The sequence below is a fragment of the Phodopus roborovskii genome, unplaced genomic scaffold (genome assembly GCF_943737965.1).
Source record: "Phodopus roborovskii unplaced genomic scaffold, PHOROB, whole genome shotgun sequence".
In the NCBI taxonomy this organism is placed as follows: Eukaryota; Metazoa; Chordata; class Mammalia; order Rodentia; family Cricetidae; genus Phodopus; species Phodopus roborovskii.
Genome location: NW_026125884.1, coordinates 197,620 through 210,753, shown reverse-complemented (window position 1 = coordinate 210,753; position 13,134 = coordinate 197,620).

Genomic DNA, 13,134 nt, shown 5'->3' with positions numbered 1-13,134 from the left:
TTATAAAACCCTGGGTTATATATACTCCAAGTGTCTAAAAAAAAATATACAGACATATCAGAGGGCCCAACATTTCACATGCTTAAAGTCATGGTCTATTTTATTGTTTCATAACCATAGTCTAATCTAGTCAGTTGAAATTGACTTTTATTCACTTCTACACTCCTTTAAAGACATCTTCCAAACAAGTCACTTTAGAAGTGACAGCCAATTGAAGGTGATTGATATGAAGTATACAGATTGCGAGTTTTAGATGCATTATTGTTACCTTTGAAAGAATTCATTTGATCAACAAATGTGGTTTTCCTCCTCGATCAGTTTATCAATTGTTTAAAATTTCCACCATGAACAAAATTCACAGTTGCTTGAGTTATATTTCAGAATATTTTCTTTTTTTAATGAAATTGATTTTTAGCAATTGAAGTATTTGGCACAGAGAAAGCTAGAAAAATTATTTCAATTATCTAAGCAGGTCATTAATATGTAACATATAGTTTTAGATTTTTGCATTTTCACAATAGGAATGAAATCTTAATGATTTATAAAAATATCCTTTGTTTAATATATAGCGCCTTTCTAGCCATCTGATTGATCTTACAATGAAATCAGGGGCATATTTAATATTTTTGATAATACCTTTTATTTAAATTTGAAACAAGCTTGTTTTACATGTCAATCTTAGGTCCCTCACCCTGCCCTTCTCCTGTGTCCCCCTCCCAACCCCCATCCCACCCCATTTCTGCTCCCCAGGGAGGATGAGGCCTTAAATGGCAAATCTTCAAAGTCTGTCATATCATTGAGAGCAGGGCCTAGGCCCTCACCCATGTGTCTAGGCTGACTTTGAGAGCTCATTCCTCATAGAGGGGGCATATTTAATATTAATAGGATGGTTAATTTTCACCTCTGGATCTAAATTAGATACATAATTACATAAGAAATGCCTCACTTGATAACATAGTATTGCCTCCCAACCCATGTCCCAAAAGAGCATACCAAAATTTGAGTTGAGCTTGAAAACTTTCTGTCCTGCAGTAAAATTTAATTACATGCACCATATTTTCTCCAACAGCAACATTAACTACTGGGAGATCCTTTTTACCTCTGTAAGCACACATATTTGAAACATTATCAGAATGAAATATGTTATGCAAAAATGATTTTTTCAATTTTGTGGGATTTTATGAGATTAATAATCTAGAATATTCTCACTATTTTTCTTCATGATGGCAGCTTCCTGGAAAGCAATACATATGCATATGTATTACTTCTTGATATCCTAGGGTACTCCATTAACTACAGATTTAATATTAATCCATTAACACAATTTTCTGTGCTGAAATCTATGGCTTTAGAGGGTCAAATGGTACAGGCCATGCATAAAATAGCATAACTATTTTTCTTCTTTGCTCTTTAATAATGATTCCCTGTACAGCTCTTAAGAAATAATTCTTTATCTTTTAACACTGAACCTTTAGACTATTTGCAAAGTCATAATAAATTGACAGTTTTGGAGTTAAGAAACAAGCCTTCATTTTTCTTGATGTTGTGTTTTTTTTAAGCACAAAGTAAGTCTATGCAGTTGTCTCTTTGCGTTGGATATGTTGAGATTGATACTTAGGGTTGAGACTTTGCCAGGTCCTCTTTCTACTAGTTCATGTCATTTCTTTCTCATCCCACAATGGAAACTCTATGTTGAACTTGTTAAATATTCTTAGAGGCTCACTGAAGCCTTAGTCCTCTAAAATTACTTGCTCTAAATATATTCACCATCCTTCCTTCTCAACTTAATTTGTAGATGAAATGCTGAATGAATATTGGTCTCTGTTATTAAGATTTCATGCTATATTTTATCCTTTTCTTGACAAAGAGTGTGCTTTATTTATATACCAATATCCAGAAGTGTGCAATTATTTATATGTATGAAACACAGTGAACAAAGAATGGGTTTCTTTGTTTATATGGGCATTTCTATCAATACTTTGTCTACAAAATTGTATGAATTCTTTGCATTGACGTTAAAAATTTTTGTCAACTTTAAAAGGTTTCATGAGTTCATTTATCTTTTATCTCTTTTAGTAAAAAGATATTTCCATATTGGATATATTGGGTAAATCAAAGCACTTGCCAGAAGGCACATGGTCTTTAGTAAGATAAGATCACTTTGGACGTATAGGTAAAAACAAAACCATTGTGAACCCCCAAAATCACCAAGTGACCCGTTCTGATGCAAAAGCAAAGAGTCTTTTGTTGTTGTTTACTGAACTGACTGCATTAACTCTGGCCCTTCATCCATTCATCACAGGGGATGGCTAGAGAAGGAACCCAAGAAAAGCGAGGTGGGGAACTTTTTGAGATAGGGTTTCTCTGTGTAGCCCTCGCTGTCCTGGAACTTGCCTCCTGAGTGCCAGGATTAAAGGTGTGTGCCACCACTGCCTGCCCTCCCTTCACTGTAACTTTTAATCAACACTTTATCACCTTGAATACTAACAGGGCATTGCTGTCTAAGCACCCTTTTACTTTGGAGACAGGCCTTTGAAAGATGCTTGTGGCATAAAGAAACAGAAACGTTTTTCTCTGTACTTTGAATAAGAGTTTACTTTTCTATTAGACTAATGTTAGGCCAAATTTAAATAATATCTTAAATATATCTAAATTTGTCATTGAGATGGAATAACATTATTCTTCACAAAACATATTTATGTCAAATTATTGGCATGTGTATGCAGCTGAAATTCTTTTGCACATGCTTCAAACTATTTGAAATATTGCATAGTAACCTAATTTTATCAGATTTATGTATATGAATAAAAGCATCTGCAATTCAAGATAAAAGACAACACAGCTCCTCAAATGCTTTCGTTATTCATACTTAGACTGTGGCATTTTCAGTCATTATAAAAGATTAAAACTAAATAAGCAGCGTCTTTGGAAAAGGATATTCATGAAAGAAATTGAGAATTCTGATAATTTCTTAATACTCAAGAATTTCAGTTTTAAAATAACACTAAAATTTGTGTCTCTTAACCAATCTCTCCCTACCACTATATCACACACACACACACACACACACACACACACACACACACACACACAGCTTTCATCCTCTGTAAACTCCATTCTGTTTCTGTCCTGTGCTTTCATGAATGACTTTTTCAAGGTCAACATATAAATGAAGTAATACAGTTTTTGTCTTCTATGCCTAGCCTGTTTTCCTTTACATAATGTACCCTGTATTCAGCCATGCTGCTGCAAATTAAATGCACTATTAAATGTTGCATGAGGTCAGTACAGAAACAATTCTACTCCTTTATTATTTGGCTAAAGGTTCACAGCAGTGTATTACAATCCTCTTGCAACCCTTTAAGACAAGGAATAATTTATTCCAGCAGGAGTGGGGGGTGGCTACTTATAAATTCATTTTCTCTCCAGTAAATTCTTCAATAAACATACTTTCTAGGACTACTAAAGGCTTAAGTTTCTCTCTCTCTCTCTCTCTCTCTCTCTCTCTCTCTCTCTGTGTGTGTGTGTGTGTATGTGTGTGTGTGTGTGAAGGATACAAGGAAATAGTAACAACACACACACACACACACACATTTACTTCTGCTGTTCCTAATGCTGAGAATCTCCTTTTCTTAAATAATCAGCTCTGTCTTCAATTCAACTTCATCACACTTACCTTCTTGTACATTTATAACTCGGTTGTAATAGATAAAAAGAGTTCACTTTAAAATATTAAGCATCTACCCTTACAGATCAGTGACTGATTCAGCCACCATTAGAGCAGCTTCCACTTGCAGGAGATAAAATGAATACAGAGATCCACAGGCAGACATTAAAGGGAATCTGAGGGAAAACGAAGTAAAAAGAGTATAAGAGCTAGAGGGGAAGGAAGACACCAGTAGGTCAAGTTCCTTAAAATCAACATGAGAAAAGCTCACATGAACTCACAGAGACAGAAGCAGCAAGCACAGGGCCTGCATGTGGTCTGCACCAGGTTATTGGTGTATACATTATGGGTTCCAGTTTATTTGTTTGGGATTCCCACGTGTGTGAATGAGTGGGTCTCTGATTCTTGTGCTTTCTTTTGGGCTCTTTTCCTTCTGTTGGTTTGTAGAGGGAAGGGAAACCATAGCCAAGTTATAATGAGTAAGAATTGTGGTCTTGCCACACCTGAAACTCAAGAGAAAAACAAAGAAAATGTATTCTTTTTTCTAGGGTTCCCAGTGTACAACTTGATTTACTGATCAGTCTTTTCAACATAATGAGTTAGATGTCACATGTCCCTTTGTTTTTGCCTTCCATTGCTGTGTTGAAATAAAATATGTATTTATTTAATAGTACTTACTAAGGGATCTACTAAGCTTATTGAAAAAATTATAGGAGGTGGAATCTTACCTATGTTACTTAAAATCATGATATTTCCTCAAATTGTTTGTATAGAAAATAATATTGTTCTTCATCCAAGAAAGCTAAGAAGTTAAAGAGCAGACCTGAGGAAATTTCTTATGCAAATAAGGAGGACATAGCTTTATCCAACCTAAAGGACAGGCCTCCATATATTCTGGATTGCTGTTTTTCTGTTCTTAATAGTAACTTTATTATATTTATCTACCTTGTGTATCTATGGGAATCAGCATATCATGCAATAGTGCATATGGGGAGGTCAGAGGAAGACACTTAAGGATTGACATGCTCTTTACACCATGTGGACTCTGGGGCTGGAACTCAGGTCCTTAGTTTTGACAACTGACTGAGCCAACTCTCTGGCCTAAATTCATGTGTTGTTCATCTCTACTGTTCACTGGTCATTTAGTTGAGGATCTACTTTGTGAATATGTGTTTTCTGTTGCTGTGTGACAAATTACTAAAAGCATGGATGCTTACAACATTAGATCATTCTTTTATTATCATTATTATTATTATTATTATTTATTTTTCTTATTTTACATATTGATACCAGTTCCCTCTCCCTTCTACTCTCCCTTCATCTCTCTCACTCTCTCATGCCCTCCTACCACCCTCCCATCCCATCCCCCGTGATCTCCACATGTAGGGTGATGCCTTCCAGGAGGGGTCATGTAAATCTGTTAAGTCATTTGGAGTAGGGACTAGGCCTTCTCTCCTGTCTCTAGGTTAAGGGACTATCCCTCCATGGGGAATGTGCTCCCAAAGTCCTTTTGTGCACCAGGGATACATCCTAGTTCCACTGTCTGAGGTCCCTTAGACGGCTCAGGCCTTCTAACTGAGACCCATATTCAGGGGGTCTGAGTCAGTCCAATGCTGGATTCCCAGCTATCAGTCTGGGGGGCTGTTAGCTCCTCCTTGTTCAGGTCAGCTATCTCTGTGGGTCTCTGCAGCCTGGTCTTGTCCTCCCTCTCTGCATCTGGATTCCAGTTGGGCTCAGTGTTTAGTTGTGGGTGTCTGATTCTGTTTCCATCAGCTACTAGATGAGTATTCTATGATGGTGGATAAGTTAGTCATCAATCTAATTATCAGGGAAGGGCGTTTATGGTAGCCTTTCCATTGTTGTTCAAATTGTTAGTTGGGGTCAGTCTTGGTCTCTGGACATTTCTCTAGAGTCAGTTTTCTCTTCACACCTATAATGGCTCCCTCTTTTATGGTATCTCTGTCTGTCTGTCTGTCTGTCTCTCTCTCTCTCTCTCTCATCTATTCCTCCCCTGACTCAATCTTCTTAGTTCCATGTATTTTCCTCTTCTTCCCTTCTCTTTCTCCTAGCTCCCTCTTCAGTCACTGCCCCCCCCCCCCGCCACCAATATGCTCAGGAGATCTTGTCTCTTTGCCCTTCTGTGAGGGACCTTGTATGAATCTCTGAGAATCCTCCTTGTGTCCTAGTTTCTCTAGCAAAGACTAGATCATGAACAAGTTTTCCTGAACTCCTTGCTTAAGGTCTCACAGTATAGAAGTAAAGATGGCAGACCAGCTGCACTCAGACAAGGCTCTGGAGCAGTGGTTCTTAGCCTTCTTAAAGCTGTGACCCTTTAATGCAGCTCCCCGTGTTGTGGTGACCCCCAATCATAAAATTATTTTTGTTTCCACTTCATAACTGTAAGTTTGCCACTGTAGTGTATTATAAATATCTGACATGAACTTAAGGTATAGAATTTATGGAAAATGGTATTTTTTAAGAAGGTCGGGAAATATGATTACTTTGTATTTCCCTTTTTGGAAAATCATTTGTAACTTTTGATGTTCTGAAAATCCTGCCTATCAAAATTGGGATGACATACATATGGAAAGAGTTATCTGGTTTTTTTTATTATTATAGTAGTGTGTCTAGGCTTTCTTTCTTCATTATTGTCTTTAGTGTGTGTGTGTGTGTGTGTGTGTGTGTGTGTGTGTGAATCGGTATGCTCTTGTTCTCATTGAAGAGGCTGAGTTTTGAGACAGCATTTCATTATGTAGCTCACACTAGCATTCAATTTGCAATTCTACTTTGGTGTATAGAGCACTAAGTTTACAAGTGTGGAAGTATCAATGTATGCCAGAATTAGTTGCTATTTTTTTTATTTTTAAAAAGGGCTCAGGAATTCAATTTGAAATTACTAATAGGTTCATCTTGCATTTGATCCTGTGGCATCAAAGAGCCCACAAGTACAAATACCATTTATGGTTGTTATCATGGTAGCCACAAGATGGCAGTACAAAAGTGAGTTTTGCCTGAAATGAAAGGCAGCCAGATTGAAATGTAAAGTGTTTTTTTTTTTATATTTTCTTATGATTATTCATCAATGAAACAAATATTAATGTGGTATAGTATAAAATGTTCAAATATCCTCAGTATTCTTTTAGAAATAGTCATTGTGACTTTTTTCTTTAAACTGTGACATTTTACTTTCACTGTCATTTAAGTATAACACTGCTACACTTGGATATAAAACAGAATTTTCCCCTAACAAACTTGAGCCTGGTGAAAATTTTCCAAGAGGGTCCCTTCAGTCAGGTCAATTAGGTTCTTGAAGGAACGTAATTGCAATTAGACATGTCTTAAAGCCATCAAGTATTCAAGGTTGTGCTCAGCTGCTTAAGAAAGCTCAAGGGCTAAACTACATGGAACCTTGTCTCATCAAACAAACCACCACTTAGAATTGACTAACCAATGAAAATTAAACTCCCCGATTGCACCCAGCCCGCCTTTTCCCTTGTTAGTACTGTCCATAATCTGACAATCTAGAGTTGGTGTGATTATTTACTAGCACTGGACTTACTCTTTATAAAGAATGAAGACTATCAAATTTGCAGTCATCATTCATGGCTCTTCTACACAGAACAGTGCCTGACACACAGCAGGCCCTAAAAGCAAACTTATCCACTAAATTAATAGCGGAAAATGAGTATAGATATTTTGGATGTATTCCCATCAAGTATTTTTTGTTAGAGATACTGCTAATATTTAGGTACATGTGAGCTTTTTATTCTGCACAGCCAAGGCAAAAATAGATCATGTCTGTAATTCGGTTAACAGACATTTGAGATGTAAATCAACTCTGGAAGTCTACCTTGATAACATTGTACACGAAATACTGATTTAAAAACAATCATCAAATAACTTTAATTTTTACAGAAAATGAAAAGTGATTTAGCTGCCAGCCGATAAGTTATTTCTTGCAATTATATATTTTATGATTCATCTGATTTCATACACATGCCAGTTCTCTCATAAAATCTAAGACTGCAGCCACAGATATTGGAACGTTGAATCTCTTAAGATTCAGTTGTGAAATGCTTGGCATGACAGGTGATTTTTCTACTGATTTGAAAGAATACATGATACGAGCATAACAAACATACCTCTTCATTCACACGGGAGTTTATTCTGGCAAGTGATTTTGTAGCCATTCATATCGTTCTCTTTATAATTATATAAAGTAATATGGCATAGATTATTCAATGACATGGACTATGAATTATGCCTAAGTGTAATTAGAGATAACTTGCTGTATCACTTTGAATAGATGCAAAGGCAGGTAATACTATCTCTTAGACAGGAAAAAGACAGTTTAATTATACTAAAATTTTGATGGATATAATGCACCTTGCCTATTTCATTTTTCTTTTCTGTGATTAGTAACAAACACTTTTAAGGAATTGGAAGTCCCAAGATTGTCTTGTTGATAGGACTTGGAGCAACATAAGATTGGGCATGCTCATTTTTTTACATATACTTGGCCTGATTTGTGAACTTAAAACTCAAAGCTACACAGGTATTTGACTCCTTTTTAATTTTTCCATTTAATGTTTTTTCTTACTGTATATATAGATCCCAGTTCCCTCTCCCTCCCATCCTCCCATGCCCCCCACAGAAACCCAGTACTTGACTCTTATGCTCACTTCAAAGTTTAAGTGCCCCACACCAAATTCACACAAATTCACTGAATACACCTTGGACTGGATTAAAATACCATTGAATTTAAATCCATCAATTTTTGGAAAGTAATCTAGAGAAAGGCAGTAGCTAACCAATCATAATTGCTAATTGCTGTATAGTGCTATGAAATGATGTATTTCATGACAATTTTAATTTTCATCCATTAGCTTTTAGAAAATGGTTAAGCTTGTAAGATTTGTCTCTGCCAGTGTTTTTAGTTTATTAAAAACAGCCAAATGAAAGAGTTCTATTAATATTAAATAGAAAGGACAAATTTAAACTGTCAGTGACTACCAGCCAGCCATCTGGACTTCAACTCAGGAAGAAATCTCCAAGAACTATATATCCTTATATATATATTCAGTGAAACTCGAGAACTACTTTCAGGTGTCTATTATTATCACTGGGGGATATATAATTTTTAAATGGACATAAGAGGAGTTCAAAGACTACTTAGTGGAGTAAGAAACAAACAAACAGAAAACCAGGGAGGTAAGTAAGAGATCTTGACAGCTGGGAGAAAGGAAATGGGGGGAAGAGTGGAGAAGGAGTTAGGGAATGAGGCTGAGAAGGCTGCAACCTCAATAGCAGTAGTACCTTGAAAGACACCATGAACACAGCACACAGTGGTAGAAAAGAAATGATGGAGATGACCAGTGGCTTTGGTCCTTGTTTGTAGTTTTAAATAAAAAGGCACAAAATCATGTCCCTCTCAGTGCACTGTGTGTCTTGTGTCTTGAGTATGAAAGCAGTACTCCATCCTTTTTAGATAAGCAAAGATGACTATTTAACCTTAATATTACAGGTTTAACTGTATCGTCAGTTAAGAATGGGTCTGAGTGGCTTAGAATTCAGGGCATGTCTAAACTAGAAAGGAATAATAACTATATATATATATGGCCTTCCATTTTGTTAACTTTGCATCCACAAAGAATAATACACAAGATAGGTTGCTGTCATTGTACCTCTTGGTTTTGTGTATTGGAGGCCAGTTTAAAGCCCTTATCATTTTGTTCTCTTATGCTTTTAGTTGGTTTCAAGTAGTCTGTGGGGATTCATCACTCACTCAAAGACTAGCACTTGACAATAGGTTACTAGGACACAATAGGATATTTTTCCATTATAGCGTTTGACGTCTGTGTCTTTTAATTACTTTTAAATTCCCTGTTTACCAAGATATGACAGATCACTGATCATGCAAGTTTTTTGTTTTTTGTCTTTTTGGTTTTTTTTTCTTTTTAATAAGGAAATGTTGTAGTGATGTCCCTGTGTCTACGATGTTGCTGAGCAAACATATGTAACAGGGCATTTCACTCCCAATCTTGGTACCTAGCATAGTGTCCTCTGGAAAATGTTAAGAGGAGGAAATTCCTAAGGGTATTTGTACTTAAAGGAAAAGGGTGGCTATTTAGATTAGAAACATACTTTAAGTGCATTATTTCCAGGAGACCATAAACCAAAATATCCAAACAATACTAAAAACAACACTAAAGACTATTATTTGGAATGTGCATGCTTGTTTGAGAAATCACTGATTACTTGCTTTACTGTTATGCTGTCTGGACTGCTGAAAGCTGTGGATTTCTGCTGAGAGTGGTTACAGAGTAGACATTGAGAAACACACAGAAACAGCTGGCCTGAGCAAGTGGGAGCTCATGGGGAACCAGCATAAGATCTAACCAGGTCCCCTGAACATGGGTGTCAGTTGGGAGGCCTGCGTAGTCTATTGGGCCTCTGGCAGAGGAACCAGTATTTATCCCTAGTGTATGAATGGACTTTGGAAGCCTATTCCCTATGGAGGGATACTCTCTCAGCCTTGATACACAAGGGAGAGTCTAGGTTCTGCCCCTAATGAGGTGACATACTTTGATGATTCTCCCATGGGAGAATCTCATCTCTGAGGAGTGGATGGGGCTAGGTAGAATGGAGGGATTATGGAAGAAATGTGTGAAACACATATATACATTACTCAGAATTATATACAATTTAGAAAAATAAAGCACTATTAAAATGGTATTTCTCTGATCACAAGAAATGCAACTTTACTGAAATAAAAAAAAGAGAATACTCTTGAGAACCCTAGCACACATGATTTAGATAAACTACTATGTCATATGTGAGGCAAATTTCTTACACTGTTCGGCAATGGTGAGTTGCAGTGAATATATTTCCTTTATAAATTTTCGAAATGGATAGAGGTTTCAAATGGGTAATGAATACATCTAATAAAAATTCCTTTTCAGCCTATTTAGTCACTAGTATTGAAAAATTATTCCCAGGCATGCATAATGGAACCAGTTATCCCTCAAGATATTTATGAACAGTGCCAAATTAGAGCTATGGCTTATGCAAAGTGAGTCTCTTATTGCACTTCCCTGGAGAGCTTAGATGACAGAGCTTAAGCAATCAGATACTGTTGTTAAGTGGTAAAGGTGGTACTGACAAAGAACTAATACATCGTTATTGGAAATGTCAATCACCTAAAGAAACCTTTTCTCAGACATTGATTCCATAAAAAGTCATTCAAGAAGAACAGAGCCTGTATCTTTTTATATCAATGACAAAGACAAGCATTTATACTAAGAAAATATATCATCTACATTTTAGAACATTAAAATAGTATTTTTGTTTCCTCTTGTTTGTAACAAAATAATTTCTGGCATGTCAAGGTACTTGAAAAAAACTCAATTACAGATAAAATAAAGAAGGTTATTATTTTATTTTTTAAAAAGTATTTATTTTTCTTATTTTACATATCAATTCTATTCCCTCTCCATCCCTACCTCCCTCCTTTTCTCCGTCCCTCCCATTCCCCCTGACCAACCTCCCATCTCCCCCACTCCACATGTAGAGTAGTGCCTTCCTGGAGGGGTCATCTAAATCTGTCAAGTCATTTGGAATAGGGACTAGGCCCTCCCTCCTGCCTCTATTTTCAGGAAGCAATGTCTCATTGACATATAAAATTTCTTTTGAGAAACTTTCTAATACATAGTAATATGGACAAGTCAATAGTTTTCTATGACTTCATCTCACAGAATGCAACTAGGAAGGTCCGATAATACTTGATTAATCTAGCTCTTTCCCATTCTTTGTTAAATTATTTCACACCATTTCATCATACGGTTTCAAAGTTGTGGGTACATTGTTATAAAACTGCAGTGCAATTGTCATATGTACCAATCATTTTATTTTTAAAAAATTAAAATATTTTCTTTATCTACTCCTTTTCTTTTCTCTCTCCAAACCCTCCCACGTTTTTCTTTCCATTTACTCCCTCTATCAATGGCCTCTTTTTCTTTAATTGTTATGTTATTTATATATACACATGAATATATAAACAACAATGTTGGCTCAGTTTGGATACTGTTGCTCATATATATGTGTTTTCAGGCCTGACTACTTGGTATTGGATAACCAGATACTGAGCTCTTTTCTTGGAAAGATGATTTCTCTAGCTCTCAGCATTCCTTAGTAGCCTTTGATTCTTTGTCTAGGTCTGAGGCACCACAAGACTTCCCCCTTCCATGTTTATGGTATACCTAGCAATCATGAGTAGTTTCTGGATGTGATCTAACACCCTCACAGATCCATATTCAATTCTTTTTATTTTTCTTTTTAAAATTATCTTTAGACAAAACTGTTGAGCATGTTAACAGCAAAATTACCTCCAGTTAGTCTATATTAGACTATGAGTCTGTGTAATAGCAAACTGAGTCTCTACTGCACTTGAATGGGAGGAAAAATTGTGACTGACTTTACATAGAATAATCTTTCAATGAGATGTGAGCACAGGTGTTGATGTTATGAAGCTTCTGTTATTCCACAAATGGGAACAATTTCCCGGATTTTCAGTTATCAGTCTTTCACAGAGGTTTTAACATCAGGCACGTCAGTTCTTGTACTTGGAAAAGATGATTGAACATATGCAAACACTCAGTGGCATTGAAACATCACAATATGGTTTCACCTCATGGAATATTGGTGCTTTGGAGAGTGGTGACTTAAAACTGTGCATTTAAAGCATATTTGTTTCCTTCACCATCTCCAAAACACATACCAAGGCATGGGCACACAATTAGTCACACATTAAATTCATGAGCAATAATATGTGAGAACTTGTATTATTCTGGTCTTCTTGACATACTATATTTGTAAACTATGTTGTATAGGGGATGATAATTTACAGAATTCTCTATGAAAGTAGTTATTTGAAATTTTAACTTCAAATACACAAAGTAGGCATATCCTTCTCTCTAAATGCTGACAACATCTGTTACAAGGATTAAGAAACTGGTGCAAGAAATGAGTATTTTCTAAATTATCTAACAAATCAACAAAATGGATGGCCCGTAAAGCAGAAAACAGATTCTAGTTCAGTGGTTCTCAACCTTCCTTATGCTGTGGCCATTAATACTGTTCCTCATGTTGTGGTGACACCCAACCATAAAATTAGTTTAGTTGCTACTTTATAACTATAATTTGCTACTGTAAGAATCATAGTGTATATATCTGTATTTTTCCAATAGCCTTAGAAAATGTCTGTGAAAAGGTCATTTGGCCCCCCAAAGTGTTGGTACACAGGTTGAGGACAGCTGTTCTGGGTGAACGTTTAGATAATAAAATGGAATGTGGATTTTTGAGTGCCTCCAAACTGAACAATATTTTTCAAAATACACTTTTCCATAGGCAAAGGATTTTTAAAGTCAGAAAAGCATAAATAGATAACTTTGTCTTAAGTTTTCTCATAC